We start from the raw sequence: 14,631 nt of genomic DNA, 5'->3' as shown, positions 1-14,631 counted from the left end.
AAAAATCAGTAAGAAAGGAAGAGGGAGAGAGAAAGAGAGAGAACAGGAGTAACTATACGCGCGCGTGCGTGCATGCATGTGTGTGTGTGTGTGTGTGCGCGCGTGTGCGCGCACGTGTGTTGAGGTGGGGGCCTAAAAGAGGGTGAGGATTCTTTTCATCGAGGTCTGTTTGTACAGAATTCTCTCCTTCTCCGCTTTACACTGTGAAGGAAAAGCCCAGCTGGGATAACAAGCTAAGTCGCAAATCTAAGTGTAACAAGTGTCGGATTACTGATCTGAGTTCTGCTGGGCTAACTCGTAAATCTAAATTAATAAGTGCCGGTTTGCTGATTCCCTGTTCATATTTTGCTAGCCAGCTGGATTTTCAAAGAGACATATCTGGCCTTGAAATGTTGGTTTGCTGCCTCACTGCCTCTACTTTCGTGATAATGATGTTGCTAAAGCTATTGCGTGCCTATTGGCCGAATACCCCAAGCTGGTACTTAACCCTATAAAACCTCACGTGCACGTCTTGGAGGTGCTCAAGGCTTAGGAGCAGAAGCCCCTCTGAGCCCGCCGGCGTAATAAATCTGAGTACTCCAACCCTCCGAGTGGTGCTTGTTTCTTGGCCGGCCTGTCATTTCCATAACAGCACCGTTGACAATAAGAACGTCACTCTCGTTCCGGCATAAAGAAGACATCTGGGGAGGGTGGGGTGGGGGGTGGGGTGTAGATCTATGTTATGTCCTGATTCCAGGAAGGAAAGGGGCAAGGGTCAGCGTGCCCTTCTTTCTGGGGTATCTGTCTGTTCGCTTTTGGTGTTCGGCTGGTTTGGTTATTTCAGCTTTCTGTTTGGTTCCTTTCACAGATCCAGTGGCTCAAAACAGCATTCTGATTTTCTTTTCTCCTGGGGTTTGGTTTTTGATAGGTAGAGGGACAGGGCCCACGCAGGGGTGGGGGTGGGGGGTCACTGTGCCGGAGAAAGGGAGGCGGCTGTGGTGAAATCATCGAGCAGAGGGGATTTCTACGAGAGGGACTCTCCGAAGTGAATGGGGTCCAAGGAGATCAGCAGGGTTTCTGTGTGCTCGTTTGGTTTTGTTCGTGCGTGTGTTTGTTTTTTCTGGACGAGGCCAAAGAACTCTTCAGGTGGAGGTGTGTGTCCAAAGGGTCTGACAGGATGGGAGGATGCGGGGCGAGTCAGTCCATGTGCCCAGAAAGAGAGAGAATCTGTCATAGCTGAGACTCAGGCCTTTTTCAGACCTAGGCCCAGAGAGCAGTTCGGCTCCGAGCATTCACGGAGAAGTTCGCCGCCACCTCAGTCCTGTCCCCCACCCCCGCCCTCCCCCACGCCTCAGCCCCCAGTGAAGGAGGAATCATGAAGTGGCCGCACTTAGGCTAAGCCAATTTTTGGCTTTATGCTTACTGCTTGCTTTTAGAACGATCAGCAAACTCGACTGACCAGACACCGCTCCCAGCTCCAGGCCCACTGTTAAAAACAGCTAAAGTTGTCGATTCTAACTGTTTGATTTGACCTTCCTCTGATCGTTCAACTTGACAATCATGTTTGGCGTCTGAGTCTTTCCCCAGGAAGGGAGTCACGGGAGGATAAGCTCAGGAGAACGACCAGCCCCCTCCCACCCCCCACCCCCCACCCCGAGTTCCTCCGTGGCGCTGGTGCCGCCGGGTGAGTCTGACCAGATAAAGAAGGTCACGGGCTGATGACCTACTAGACCACCAGGAGGTCCCATGTTATCAGACACTCATCCAGATTTAGGAGGAAGTTTCATCAGAGACCCTTGTTGATCATGAGCACCTTTTGTGCTCCCGCCTGTTGTGATTCCCTTTCATGCTCCAACCTGTTCGTCCACAGAAGCATGAAACCCCAACCCCAAGACGGGTTCACAGTTTGGAGGGCACTAGCCTGCTGTGAGTCCCCTTTGCCCAGCAAAGCAATCAAGCTGCCTCTTTTCTTCTAAACTCTAAGACCCTGTCTCTGGGTTATTTGGCTCGTCAGGGACGGGGTGGGGGAGGGCGATCTTTCGGCAACACCCGCAGAAGTTTCCCTGAGTGGCAGGAACCAGCGTGGCCCTCAGGCCTCAGCCCCGCAGGCAGGCAGGCAGGCAGGCAGGCAGGCAGGCAGGCAGGCAGAGTTGGAGCGACCGTTGGTCCCGCCCCCGCCCGCGCTCCACCCCCCCCCGCCCCCGCCGCTGCTTCCGCCGCCGCCGCCGCCACCGCCGCCGCCGCCGCCTCCCAGGCCTTCTCCACCGATCGGTCCCAAATCGACTGACTGTCTCCTGGAAGCGGGGGCGGGGACGTCAGGAGGATCCATTCGGCAGGGCCTCGTTCAATCGCTTCATTCAAATGCAGAAAGCTCTGTGCTCAGGTCAGAGCCTTTGACTTGGCCTCCGGCTCCTCTCTGTTGAACGGCTTTTGTTCTTTGGTTTCAATTTCCCCACCCTTAGGCCACCCCGTCCCAACTGCACGGAGGGAGGCGGGAGGGAGGGGGAGAATCTCGCCTGGTCTCAGGCCAAAGGAGTCCCCTCCTTTTCCTAATCTGGGTAAACCCCACTACACCGTTTGAGAATCATGGAAGGGCATGGAAGCAGACCTCTGACTTGATAGATTCCTCTGGGATGGGAGACTTTAAAAAAACAAAATTCTTTTTCCCCTGCTTCCAGGGAGGCAGAAAGGAGGGCCAGAGTGTTCCTCTTGCCTCGGGCAGTTCTTTGTTTGTTTCTTTCTTTCTTTTGTTAAATCTTTTTTTTTTTTCCTTTTTTTCTTCCAGTTTTATTGAGACAGAGTTGACATACAGCAGTGTATACTTTGGGGGGGGGGCGGGGAGAGGAATTCGATTTTATGTATTTATTTTTGACCGGAGGTACTGGGGATTAAACCCAGGACCTTGTGCTTGCTTGCTAAGCACACACTCTACCACTGACCTATACCCTCCCCCTTGGCCAGTTGTGAAGTCCCTTTCATTCAGCATAGTCCATCGGGCACATTTTGGGGCAGCCTACTCTGGACCCCAACATTTCCCTATTCTGTAACTTCCCTGGAAGTTTTACACATTAAAAGCTGGGCTGTTGACTGTGCATGTGCGTCCGTGCGTGCGTGCGTGCGCGTGGTGTGGGGGCAGGAGGGAGGGAATAGTTTCCTAGAGGGCCTGCGTTTCATGGACCCAGTTTCTTAGTTCTGAGAACAGGTCTGTTCAAGGAAACAGTTGTAGTATCTCGTCTCAGGAGGCGGTGGTGTCGATGGGCTTCTGAAGCTAGGCCTAGGGAGCAAGCAGTCAGGTATCGCCTAAGAGGCACTTGTGTGGAAAACCAAAGTACAGCAAAAAGGTTAATCATTGGAGCAGATGAGAAACCAGATTCAGGGCCGGGAGTAGGGGGTCAGTCTGGTAGGAGATTTCCACACATCGGGGTCATCGAAACGGCTCGAGCAGTTTGAAATGCCTCTGATGATGTCCTGGGGTGTTCGGCTCAACTCTCTGAGCGGCTCCTCCAAAAACAGGCCCTAGGATGGTTTCCACAGGAGCTGTTGTGGCCATTTCTCTGACGTTTACCTCCCGTTGTCCAGCTTCAGTCTGCAGGGCTTCAGGAGACGGAGCATTTTAGTACTCAATGATGCCAAGACAAAAGGGTGAGAGAAAATGGGAAACGTTCGTGGAGATGGTCCTAGGCAGATAGTGGAGGCAACTAGAAGACCTTCAGTCTCCGGGCCGGCTTTCAGGTTGAGACAAAAACCCTAAGGCAAGCGCTTGCTGCCACAGCACATCGACTAACACGGGAACCATCCAGAGAAGATCAGCACGGCCCCTGAACGTGGACGACACACGCACATACGTGAAGCGTTCCGTAGCTTTAGTGATGTCAGTCACCCAGAGGAAGACAGATATCCTATGCCATCACTTCTAGGTGGGATCTGAAAGTAAGTCAAGACACCCATCCATACATAAATAACTCCATTTTAAAAAGACTCCAAGGAACCTATTTACAAACCAGAAACAGACTGGACTCGCAGACATGGAAAAGAAACCGATGGTTAACACAGGGGACAGGGTAGGGTGGAGGAACGGGGGAGGGCAGAGGGATAAATCAGGAGTTTGGGATTAGCAGATATAAACCACCCTATACAAACTAGGTACACAAGTAGGTCCTACTGTCTAGCACAGGGAACTATGTTCAATAGCTTGTAATAACCTATCCTGAAAAAGTATACGTGTGTGTGTGTGTGTGTGTGTGTGTGTGTGTGTGTGTGAATAAGTGAATCACTATGCCGTACGTCATAAATGAACACAACATTGTAAGTCAACTATACTTCCATTGACAGAGAGTTCCTACAATAAACAGGCAGGCAGGCAGGCAGGCAGGCAGGCAGGCAGGCAGACAGACACAGACACAGACACACAGACACACAGACACACAGACACACACACACACACACACACACACACACACACACACACACACACACACACCCCACAGACACAGGGGAACCCTAAGGAAAACGAGTAGCACTAGTATCTCTTATCCATGCATGTCTATCCCAGTTTAATGGAAACCTAAGTTTTTGCCTCCAAGTCAATGATGCTAATAACTCTGCTGCCAAGAATAGAAAAATCCTCACGGAGGATTTCTGAATCCCAGAAGGGTCAGGGAGGGAGAAAAAGAGAAAGGATTCCATTCTGCTGACAGAGGTATGATAGTTACCATGTGGGTGTCCGCCTCTAAAAGGGAAGGAAGGGGAAAAAACAGAAGTTTATTTTCCCTTGTATCTGAAAAGAAAAAAATTTAAAACTCAATCCTCTTGGAGACAAGAAGTCGTACACACCTCATGTCACTGATTCTCCTCCTCCACCTCCTCCTCCTCCTTCCTCTACTTCTTCTTCTAGTCTATATCTCCCATGGATTCTGACGACCTTGCCTGATGATGGCGGGTGATGGGGGCAGAGATCGATCTTTCTGAGAAGTAAGTTGGCAAGCGCTTTAGTGAAGCCTCGTAGGATTTACCCAGCGAAGCGAGTGCCTTCGTCCCTGGAGGCTGCGGAAAGTATGTCCCCAAGTCACATACGCATGTGTTTGTCTTTTGTTGTCGTTGTTGTTGTTGTTGTTGGTGGTGGTGGTGGTGGTGTGTGTGTGTTTGTTTGTTTGTTTGTTTGTTTATTTGTTTGTTTGTTTGTTTGTTTGTTTGTTTGTTTGTTTGTAGCAGTGTCCTGGCCATGCTGATGGCATCAGGCTTGCAGCGGGGGAAGGAAGGCTTCAACCCCTTTGGAAGTCATACCTACCATCCCAAGAACGTCTGGATGACCCCTACTATGTGGCAGTTGAATGGGGGCCAGTTACTGGGGTTCAGCGTGTCCAGAGAGAGGAGGTCTGAGGCCTCTGGGGACAAAAAGTTTGTATGTATGTATGTATGTATGTATGGCCAGTTGACTGTTTTTGCGGTCCTATAGGAATCTTCCTGCCCCTGTCTATTGAACAATGGGAGTCATCTTCCAAGTGCCCTGACACCAGACACCACGGTGGGTGAAGGAATGCGGGTGGGGTGGGGGTGGGTGGGGGAGGTCATCCAGGAAGCTGGGAGAAACCGAGAACGTCCGTGGGTCGGTGGGTCGGCCTGTCGGATGGTCGCCATGCTGGGTTTCCCCTAACCCAGGCCATTTGCCGAATGGACAGAACAGACTGGGGCCACGTGTGCCACCCACCCTCTTTCCGGAGGCTGTGGTCCACTGTGTTTGCATGAAAGTCAGTGAAGGAGGCATCTCCTCGGGACTCGGTTCCGTCCCTTTCACGAGAGCCTCCACTTTGGATGACAGCCAGCCAGCCAGCCAGCCAGCCCTCGATGCCAGGGCAGTAGACGACTGCCAGGAATATCCCATCCTTTCTGGAACCCTGAGTGTACCCACCTGTACAGACACAAGGCTGAAGAATACATGACGTTCCTTCCTAGTTGACAGCACTCCCCATGTCACTGAAACAGTGTCCAGTACGCTGACGTCATCTCCTCCCTCTCCCACACCCCCGCACGCGCACAAACACGCGCGCGCGCGCACACACACACACACACACACACACACACACTCTGTCTGTCTGTCTGTCTGTCTGTCTGTCTGTCTGTCTGTCTTCTAAGGATGGAGAAGAGTTTGCTGAGCTATTTCGGGTGCCCTCTCATCCTAGTTCCTATCTCCAAGTTGGTTCAAAGTCCAAAAGGCGGTCAAGCACTTAATCAGATAGGTCCCTCGTAAAGAATGCCTCCCACATCACGACGACAGGCTTCTTAGGCCAGCCGAGAAGCTCCTTCAGTTCTGCGCCCATCTTGGCTCTAAGTTGATATCAGTCTGTTACGGAAATGACAGGCCAGCCAAGAAACAAGCACCTCTCGGAGGGTTGGAGTACTCAGATTTATTACGCCGGCGGGCTCAGAGGGGCTTCTGCTCCGAAGCTCTGAGCACCTCCAAGACGTGCACATGAGGTTTCATAGGGTTAATTACAAATATGGGTCTATTCGCCAATAAGGCTCAAACAACAAAAAGCAAAGGATCAGTACACTGGAGCTTATCAATTTGGAACAGATCACGTTACTGACACTTGTTGAGCTTGGATTTACGAGTTAGCTTGTTAGCCCAGTAAACTGACACTAAACTTCAGATTTACGAGTTAGCCCAGCAGAACTTAGATCAGTAAACGGACACTTATCACACTTAGATTTGTGACTTTAGCTTGTTAGCCCAGCTGGGCTTTTCCTTTACAAGTCCTCCAGGATCCAAGAAAGCCACGTTGGAAAACAAGTGGTGATTCTGATGGGACAGGAGATCAGTCATTTGGGGGCGAAGGGTGGGGTAGGGAGACATACCAGCCTGTCTGTCTGTTTTCACCCAGTGTGGGAGCCGTCCCAAAGAGATAACTCGAGAAGAGAGAAACAGGGAGTTGACAAAGAACACGTGCAGTGGCGTGCCCTCCCCCCCCCACCCCAGGAGAAGGCCAAGCCAGAAGTCCCTCCGGATGGCGGGTCCCGGACTCCAGCTTCCAGGGGAAGCGATGTTTTTTTCCTCCCCATTTCAGGCCCGGAAGAAGAGGGAGAGGCAGAGTGTCCTTCTCGGGCATCCGCTGTTTCTGAAGCACGCTTGTTGCCAAAAGATCGGCCCCCGTCCCCGACGAGCCCAAGAATCCAGAGACAAGGTCTCGGAGCTTAGAAGCAAAGAGGCCATTTTATCGCTCTGCCGGGCAAAGGGGATTCACAGCAGGCTAGCGTCTTCAAAACTGTGTACCCACCTTGGGGATGGAGTGGGTGGGGTGGTTCTAGAGCCATAGCTCAAACAATCGGGCATCGATCACCATCCACAGAATCGTTTTCTCATCAGAAGACTCAGAATGGTGTCACGATGCCTCCAGGTGACCCATTCTATAGAGGCTGGTGGTTAGATCTCGTTATCTCATAAGCACTCAAGGTGTGGCCTTCTTGGTCACTCAGGCTATTTTGTCAGGTCATTAGTCCCGTGACCGACCTTCTCCTCGGAGAAAGACTCAGAGACCCAGCATGATGATGACTTTCAATGAGTGAAATACAGTAGAAACAGTAAGATCGAGAGCTTCCAGTTTCAACAACAGGCCTGGAACCGTGAGCAGCAACCAGTCAGTCAGGACAGTTGACCGTTTTCAGGGCGAGCATAAGAAACCGAATGACACCCCCCCCAGCAAATGAATGAGTGAATGAATGAATGAATGAATGACCTAATGATCCTCCCCCCCCCGCCAAAAAAAGAAGCAATAATCCGTTAGCCTAATTCCGGCCATTTTATTCATCCTCCTTCACCCTGAAGCCCCAGTCACCCACGTGCCACAGTGGTCTGTTTTCTGGTTTCCTCCACCACCCCACCCCCCACCAACCACCACCCCGCCAACATCCCCCCATGCCCAACCACCGCCCCAAGTGTGGGACTGGACGGGGGTGCAGGGGGCTGAGGGGGCGGCAATGGCGGCTTGAGGTGAGGGTGGGGAGTGTTCCGCCCAGATCGTATAGGAAGCTCAAACACAGCTGCAGTACGAGACAAGATGGTAGATTTCTGTGAGTCCTCCCTCCTCTTAAAATCCGTCCTAAGGAGGAGACAGACAGAAAGAGAAACATCACCCTCACTCCCAACGCCTCCTGCGCCCTCGATGCGCCCCAAAACAACAACAAGAAAAACAAAAACAAACACGACCACAAATAAGTCGCTATCCCTGGGGAAGAAGGATTCGATGGCATGGGGATATCATTCTAAAATTCATTCCCTCTTCATCACATTTCATGGAAACCGATTGCAATCTATGAGGCCCTGTGAAGGTAGGGGTTGGGGGGGTAGGGAGGAGGGAGGGAAGTGAAGGGGGGGGAGAGGGAGAGAGGGAGGGGGAGAGAGAGAGAGAGAGAGAGAGAGAGAAAGAGCAGAGGAGAGGAGGGATAAAAGGGGAGAGGACAGGAAAGGAGAGGAGGGAAAAGAGGGGAGGGGAGGGGAAATGAGAAGAGGCGAGGGGAGAGGAGAAGAGGGAGAGGAGAGGAGTGGAGGGGAGAAGAGAGGAGTGGAGGGGTGAGGGGGAAGGGGGGAGAACAGGGAAGAGGAGAGGAGGGGAGAGGAGAGGAAAGAGAGACAAGGGAGACAGACAGACACGCATGCGCGCGCGCGCACACACACACACAGAGAATAGCGAAATGGAGAGAGAGGCAGAGAGAGAGAGAGAGAGAGAGAGAGAGAGAGAGAGAGAGAGACAGACAGACAGACAGACAGACAGACAGACAGACAGACACGGATCTAGGTCAGGGATACTACACATGGGTATTCTTCTGAGTGATTTTATGTGTTTTCTCAATCGCCACCTCTATGGAGATAAAAATCGCTCCCATAAGATGAAGGGAGTCCTTCTGCCACCGCCCACGGCCCCGCCCACCAGCACCGCTTGTGTTTGTCAGGGATTCCAAGCCAAAGCACGTGGAGGAGCGGGAGAGCTTCCTGGCAGCCCAAGGAGGAGGAAAGTCCGGCAGCATGAGAGAGGTGGTTGGCACGGGGAAGCTGGAGGCCGGCTGACGAGAAGATGGGTGAGGGGGCAGGGAGGAGGGTTTCCCAAGTTGGAGAGCCAAGACGAGGGAGGGGAGCTGTCGGTGGCTGCGTTCTGACCCCGACCCCAACCCTGACTGGAGCGGATCCCTGAAAGGAGGCGGTTCGGGCTCTCTGGCCGAGAACGCCCCTCTCTTCCTCTTTGTGCAGAAACACCTTCCGCAGACCGAGAAAGTCCATCCCGAGACCCTCGTCGGAAGAGTCCTTTCCAGACCCATCACGATCCTCCTGGGCCAAGGGGTCCAGGGGATGGGGCGGGGCCTCCATTCGATCCGTCTTCCGTCCGTCCGTCCATCCACAAGATCTTGAACATCCATGTAGGATTCTGGATGGTAGCAGTTTTCCAGGATCCTCCAAATCCTTGTAAGTCCTCTCCTGGCAGATTCGACCCCTAGGTCGTACCGCGCAGCACAGGGCACTAGATTCAGTCCCTCGGGACGAGGGTTCCTGAAAAAGACCAGGAAAAAGAAGAACAGAATCACTATGGTGTGCACCAGCCAGAAACCAGCACCACCTTGTCACTCTAACAGACTTGCAAAAGGCGGGGTAGGGAGAGAAAGTCATAGGATGGCTACCATCCCTCCCACCCCCACCCCACACGCCAAGCCCCAGACCATCGTCATCCCTGCTCCCCCTCCCCTCCCCTTTCCTCTCCCTTCCCCCTCCCCCTCCCCCTCCCCTCCATCGACGCCCGCCTCCCGCTTGTACCCCACTCCTCTGAACCCAGCACCACCCACCCCAGCCTGGACGGGCTCGGCTCAGATCGGCTCGGCTCGGCTCGGCCCGGCCCGTCCGTCCGGTCGACTTCTTCGCAGGGTCTAAAATAGCGCCCGGCCGACAGGCAGGTGGCACATGGCACATGGCAGGGGAGCGAGCGGGACGGTTCGGGATCTCTGGGTGGCAGGGACACGCGGCCGGACAACCAGGAGCACGGACGGCCTGGCGTGCGTTTCTCCGCTCGGGGGGGCCTCGACCAGAGACCGTGGTACGGGGAACGGGGACACACACACACCACACACACACCACACACACACACCACACACACCACACAGACACAGACACACAGACACACAGACACACAGACACACACACCCACCCCTTCACCCCCACCCCCAAACCTCTGACAGCTTTCGTTTGTTTTCGGCCGACCGTCCCTCGATGAGGTACGAGTGCCTTGGCTGGGGCTGGGGGGGGGTGGAGTTCCTCCCTCCACAACGACCCCACACGGGCTCTGTTCTGGTCACCCGAGTCCTCTTCCAAGTCAGACCACAGGCCTCCATCACCCGGCGCGAGCACTCGGGGAAACAGTCACCATCCTCATCGCTCCGCTCCACCTCTACACGTGAAGAACTGTTCCCAGCCCACGCCACTCCACCCCACCCCACGCCCCGATGCCACCCACCGCAGTGGAGAGAAACGAGACGAATCCACAGACGTGCATCAATCCGATGAAGAAAACGACGGCCCTATTCCAAGGAAGCATAGATATCTAGGTAGGAGATTCATCGAGTACTATGGAGGCGGTGGGAAAGGGGGGGGTTGCGGTGGGGAGGGTCTAGAGATCAGGCAGTACAGCCCATGCTTAGCATGCAAAAAATAAAGGTCCAGGGTTCAATCCCCAGCACCTACTCTTCAAAAATAACCCGAGAAGAAGCAAGACGGCGGAGTAGAAGGACGCTCGTAGCTCACCCTCTCCCACAAATACACCAAAACTCACATCGACGGACCCACTCGGCCAATCAGACCACCTGCGGAACTCCGACAGAACACCGCCCTCTTCGAAAGACAAAGACGCCCAAAATCTGGTAGGAGAAAAGGAGAAAAGAAAGAGTCAAAAGCAAAACAGTGCGGGAGGGCCCGGCAGAGGAGGAATAGGGCTCGTTCGCCAGACCTCCCCGTCTCCAACGGAGAGGCCGACGGGACGGTGGGGGAGCCTCCGAGTCTCAGATCTGCCCGGAGCGCCCCTTGACCGACCGACCCAAGTGAAACGGGCACAGAGGGTCCCCGCGACACCCAGCCCGAGTCGCAGGCCGGCAGCCGGGGGCCGGGACAGGCCGCACGAGCCGGGCAGAGGACCGTGGCGGCGGCACCACGCGCCGTGGCCGGGAGGGGATACAGAGCAGAACAACCCGCCCCCCCAACCCGTCCATTACGGGGAAAGAAAGGCAAAGCAACACGGCCGGTGTGCCCTGGGGAGAGGGGCGCCGTAGCCTCCATCTCCTCAGACCCGCGGCGCCATCACCGGCCCTTCTCGCGAGAAGAGAGGCGGGGCGCAGCCACAGCCGCCATAGCCCCTGGCGCGCGGCGCGCAGCGCGCGGGCGGGGGCGGGAGCGGGGGCGGGGCCGAGACTCGAATCCGCACCCGGGGGCTCTGCAACCTCCTAGGCAGGACTGAGACTCGTTTTCAGCCTGAGGCAGATATTATATATCTGCCCCGGTACCTCAGAGAACTCGCGCCACCAAGACTAAGAAGGAGCCGAGTTTTGGAACGCAGCAGGGGCGGGGCGGTTCCACGGTCTCCCCCGAGCCCACCTACGGAGAGGAGCGCCGACCCGACCCGAGGCGGAGCACACAGCCGCACAGAGCAGCGGAGCGACCGGCGCCGGGAGAGGGCAGGCGGCCAGCCACCCTCCCTCCTTCCCGGCAGGAACGCAGCATCCGACCGCGGTGCCAGGAGGGGGCGCGATCTACTTGCCCACAGGCACCGAGGGCAGCACAGACGAGGGCGCCGACAGAGGGCCCGCGGAAACAGCAAGCTGAGTTCACGAAACAGGGCGACGACAGAAAGACTTCTCGGTGAAACCGTTAAGAGCGCACCGTCTCCAGGAGAACACATCCTTTTTTTTTTTTTTTTTTCCCTCTTTTTTTTTTTCTTTTCCTTTTTCTTTTTTAATCTCTTTTACATCGGTTTTACCTTCTGTTACCTTTTTAACCTTTACTTTTGAACAGTCGTATACGTTTACGGTTTTAATCCCTTTTAAATGTTTCATTTCAAGTCTTTTCATTATTATTATTTTTAAACATCCACCCCCTTCCCTTTTTCATTCTCTTGGTTTTGATCTCCTGTTACTGGTTATTCACAGGTTTCAAATATTGTTTCTCGATTTTTTTCCTCCTTTTTATTAAGGTTATTAAAAGACGTCTCAACTCGATCGCTATTCTGCTTCCACTTACTCTTCTATTCATGATTACACACTGTCTTCAAACCTTTTCTTTCTCCCGTCTTTTAAAATCCTCTGTTTTATCTTTTGTTAAAATCTGTTCTATTTCCGATTACCTTTTAAAAATTTACTTTTGAAACAATTGTATATTATTTTCTGATCTTTTCTATTTGTTTTTAAAGGCTTTTAGAAGACGTCTCAGCTCAATTGCTATTCTGCTTCAACTTGCTCTTCTATTATTGATCGTACACTGTTTTCAAACCTTTTTTTCTCCATTCTTTTAACATCCTGCCCCCACCCCCTCTCTCCCTCTCCCCCTCTGTCTCTGTCTCTGTCTCTGTCTCTCTCCCCCTATCCCCCTCTCTCTTTTAAAGTTTTATGCCTGCCTAGGCTTTCGATAAATACATAAACTCCTTAAGGACACCAATAGATAACTGATACTCCTTAAGCCACAGTGCCAGAGAGATAGGAGCATTATGAAGAAGCAGAGGAACCACTCCCAATTAAAAGAGCCAGAGAAATTCCCTGAAAGCACGATCCATGAAATAGACGTGGATGGCCTGCTCGATCAAGATTTCCAAAAAGGAGTGATCCAAGTCCTGAAGGAACTCCAAGAGATAGTGTTGAGAGATATACTATACGTCAAAAACGAAATCGAAGCTATAAAGAAGAGTCAAGGAGAACTGGTCCACTCATTGGCTGAAATGAGAACTGGTCTAAAGGCTGTCCAAAGCAGGCTAGATCACGCAGAGGAACGAATAAGTGGCCTAGAAGGCAGGACAACAGAAAGAACCCAATCAGAACAGCTGAGAGAAAAACCAATAAAGAACAACGAAAACCATCTTAGGGACCTAAGGGACCCTCGAAAGCGTGCCCATCTACGCACAATAGGGGTTCCAGAAGGGGAAGAAAGAACCAAGGGGACCGAAAAGATATTCGAAGAAAGCATGACTGAAAATTTCCCAAATCTAAAGAAGGAATCAGATATCCAAGTCCAGGAGGCTCAGAGGGTACCCAACAGAAAGAACTCAAACAGGCCCACACCAAGACATAGGCTAATCAAGATGGCCAGAGTCAAGGATAAAGCAATGATCCTAAACGCCTTTAGGCAAGAGAAAAACAGAGTGAGTTTCAAGGGAACCCCCATAAGGCTCTCAGCGGATTTCTCTACACAAACACTACAGGCCAGAAGGGAGTGGCAAGATCTATTGAAATTCTTGAATGAAAAACAAAACAAAACAAAACAAAACAAAACAGACAAAAAGAAGCAGCCTAGGATACTCTATCCAGCAAAGCTATCCTTTAGAATAGAAGGGGAGGTAAAGAACTTCACAGACAAGCAAAAACGAAAAGAGTTTAGCAACACTGAACCCATGCTAAAAGAAACATCAACAGGTCTACTCTAAATAGAGAAGAAGGAGGATGGTACAAAAATGAGACCACTCATCACCGGAAAGGTGATCACTACCATTCATTCCAAACGGAATAAACACAAAATTGTAAAAAGAAGACATCTAAACCATTAAGAGTGGCAGAGGGAAGCAAGAAAATAATAGAGACTTTTTTTTCCCCCCCTTCTCCTTCCTTTCTTTCTCTTTTAGATGGGTTTGAGATTCTATTACTATCTGTTTCATACAAACAGTTATAGCCATAGGTGAATAGACTTCCAAACAGGGTCAACCGAACTCCAAAACGTACAAGTGAGTCACAGAAGCCAACTAAAGGCTAACTAAAGGCGGGGGGGGGGGTGGGGAAGCATGGAGATGAAACAACATGCTATCGAAAAGCCAATGGGTGAATGATGAAATCAAAGTTGAAATAAACAAAAAACCCAGCAACAACAACAGCAACAGCAACAGCAACAGCAACAACAACAACAGCAACAGCAACAACAACAACAGCAAAGAGAACCTTGATACAAATGAAAATGAAAACCCAACCACCCAAAACTTATGGGACGCAGCCAAGGCTGCACTAAGGGGGAACTTTATAGCGATACAGGCCTTCCTCAAAAATGAAGAATGATCTCAAAGAAACAATCGAACCCACCAGCTGAAAGAACTAAAAAAAAGAAGAGCAGAAACACCCAAAAGTTAGCAGAAGGAAGGAAATCCTAAAGATCAGGAAATCAATAGAGTAGAGGTTAAAATAAAAAGAGAGAAGAAAGAAAGAAAGAAAGAAAGAAAGAAAGAAAGAAAGAAAGAAAGAAAGAAAGAAAGAAAGAAAGAAAGAAAGAAAGAAAGAAAGACAGAAAGAAAGAAAGAAAGAAAGAAAGAAAGAAAGAAAGAAAGAAAGAAAGAAAGAAAGAAAGAAAAGAAAGAAAGAAAGAAAGAAAGGAAAGAAAGAAAGAAAGAAAGAAAGGAAAGAAAGAAAGAAAGGAAAGAAAGAAAGAAAGGAAAG

The 14,631-nt window shown here is 51.6% G+C and overlaps 2 long non-coding RNA genes and 1 other non-coding gene across 3 annotated transcripts; 2 read left to right on the top strand and 1 right to left on the bottom strand.

Moving 5' to 3' along the window:
* The first annotated feature begins 3,735 nt into the window (after positions 1-3,735).
* On the top strand, positions 3,736-3,844 carry LOC141576661 (U6 spliceosomal RNA). Its single transcript, XR_012505078.1, has one exon. It is a non-coding gene; the product is annotated as a U6 spliceosomal RNA (small nuclear RNA).
* Positions 3,845-6,363: 2,519 nt separating this feature from the next.
* Positions 6,364-11,519, bottom strand: LOC141576647 (uncharacterized). The gene is made up of 3 exons (XR_012505065.1): positions 10,788-11,519; positions 9,808-10,536; positions 6,364-9,517 (listed from the first exon to the last, which is right to left on the bottom strand). It is a non-coding gene; the product is annotated as an uncharacterized LOC141576647 (long non-coding RNA).
* LOC141576649 (uncharacterized) lies at positions 10,430-11,651 on the top strand. The gene is made up of 3 exons (XR_012505066.1): positions 10,430-10,563; positions 10,693-10,875; positions 11,517-11,651. It is a non-coding gene; the product is annotated as an uncharacterized LOC141576649 (long non-coding RNA).
* The last annotated feature ends 2,980 nt before the right edge of the window (positions 11,652-14,631 follow it).

The sequence above is a fragment of the Camelus bactrianus genome, unplaced genomic scaffold, assembly GCF_048773025.1.
Source record: "Camelus bactrianus isolate YW-2024 breed Bactrian camel unplaced genomic scaffold, ASM4877302v1 HiC_scaffold_154, whole genome shotgun sequence".
Classification (NCBI taxonomy): Eukaryota; Metazoa; Chordata; class Mammalia; order Artiodactyla; family Camelidae; genus Camelus; species Camelus bactrianus.
Note: the sequence above shows the minus strand (reverse complement) of the source record. Positions and strands in the feature narration are given on the sequence as shown.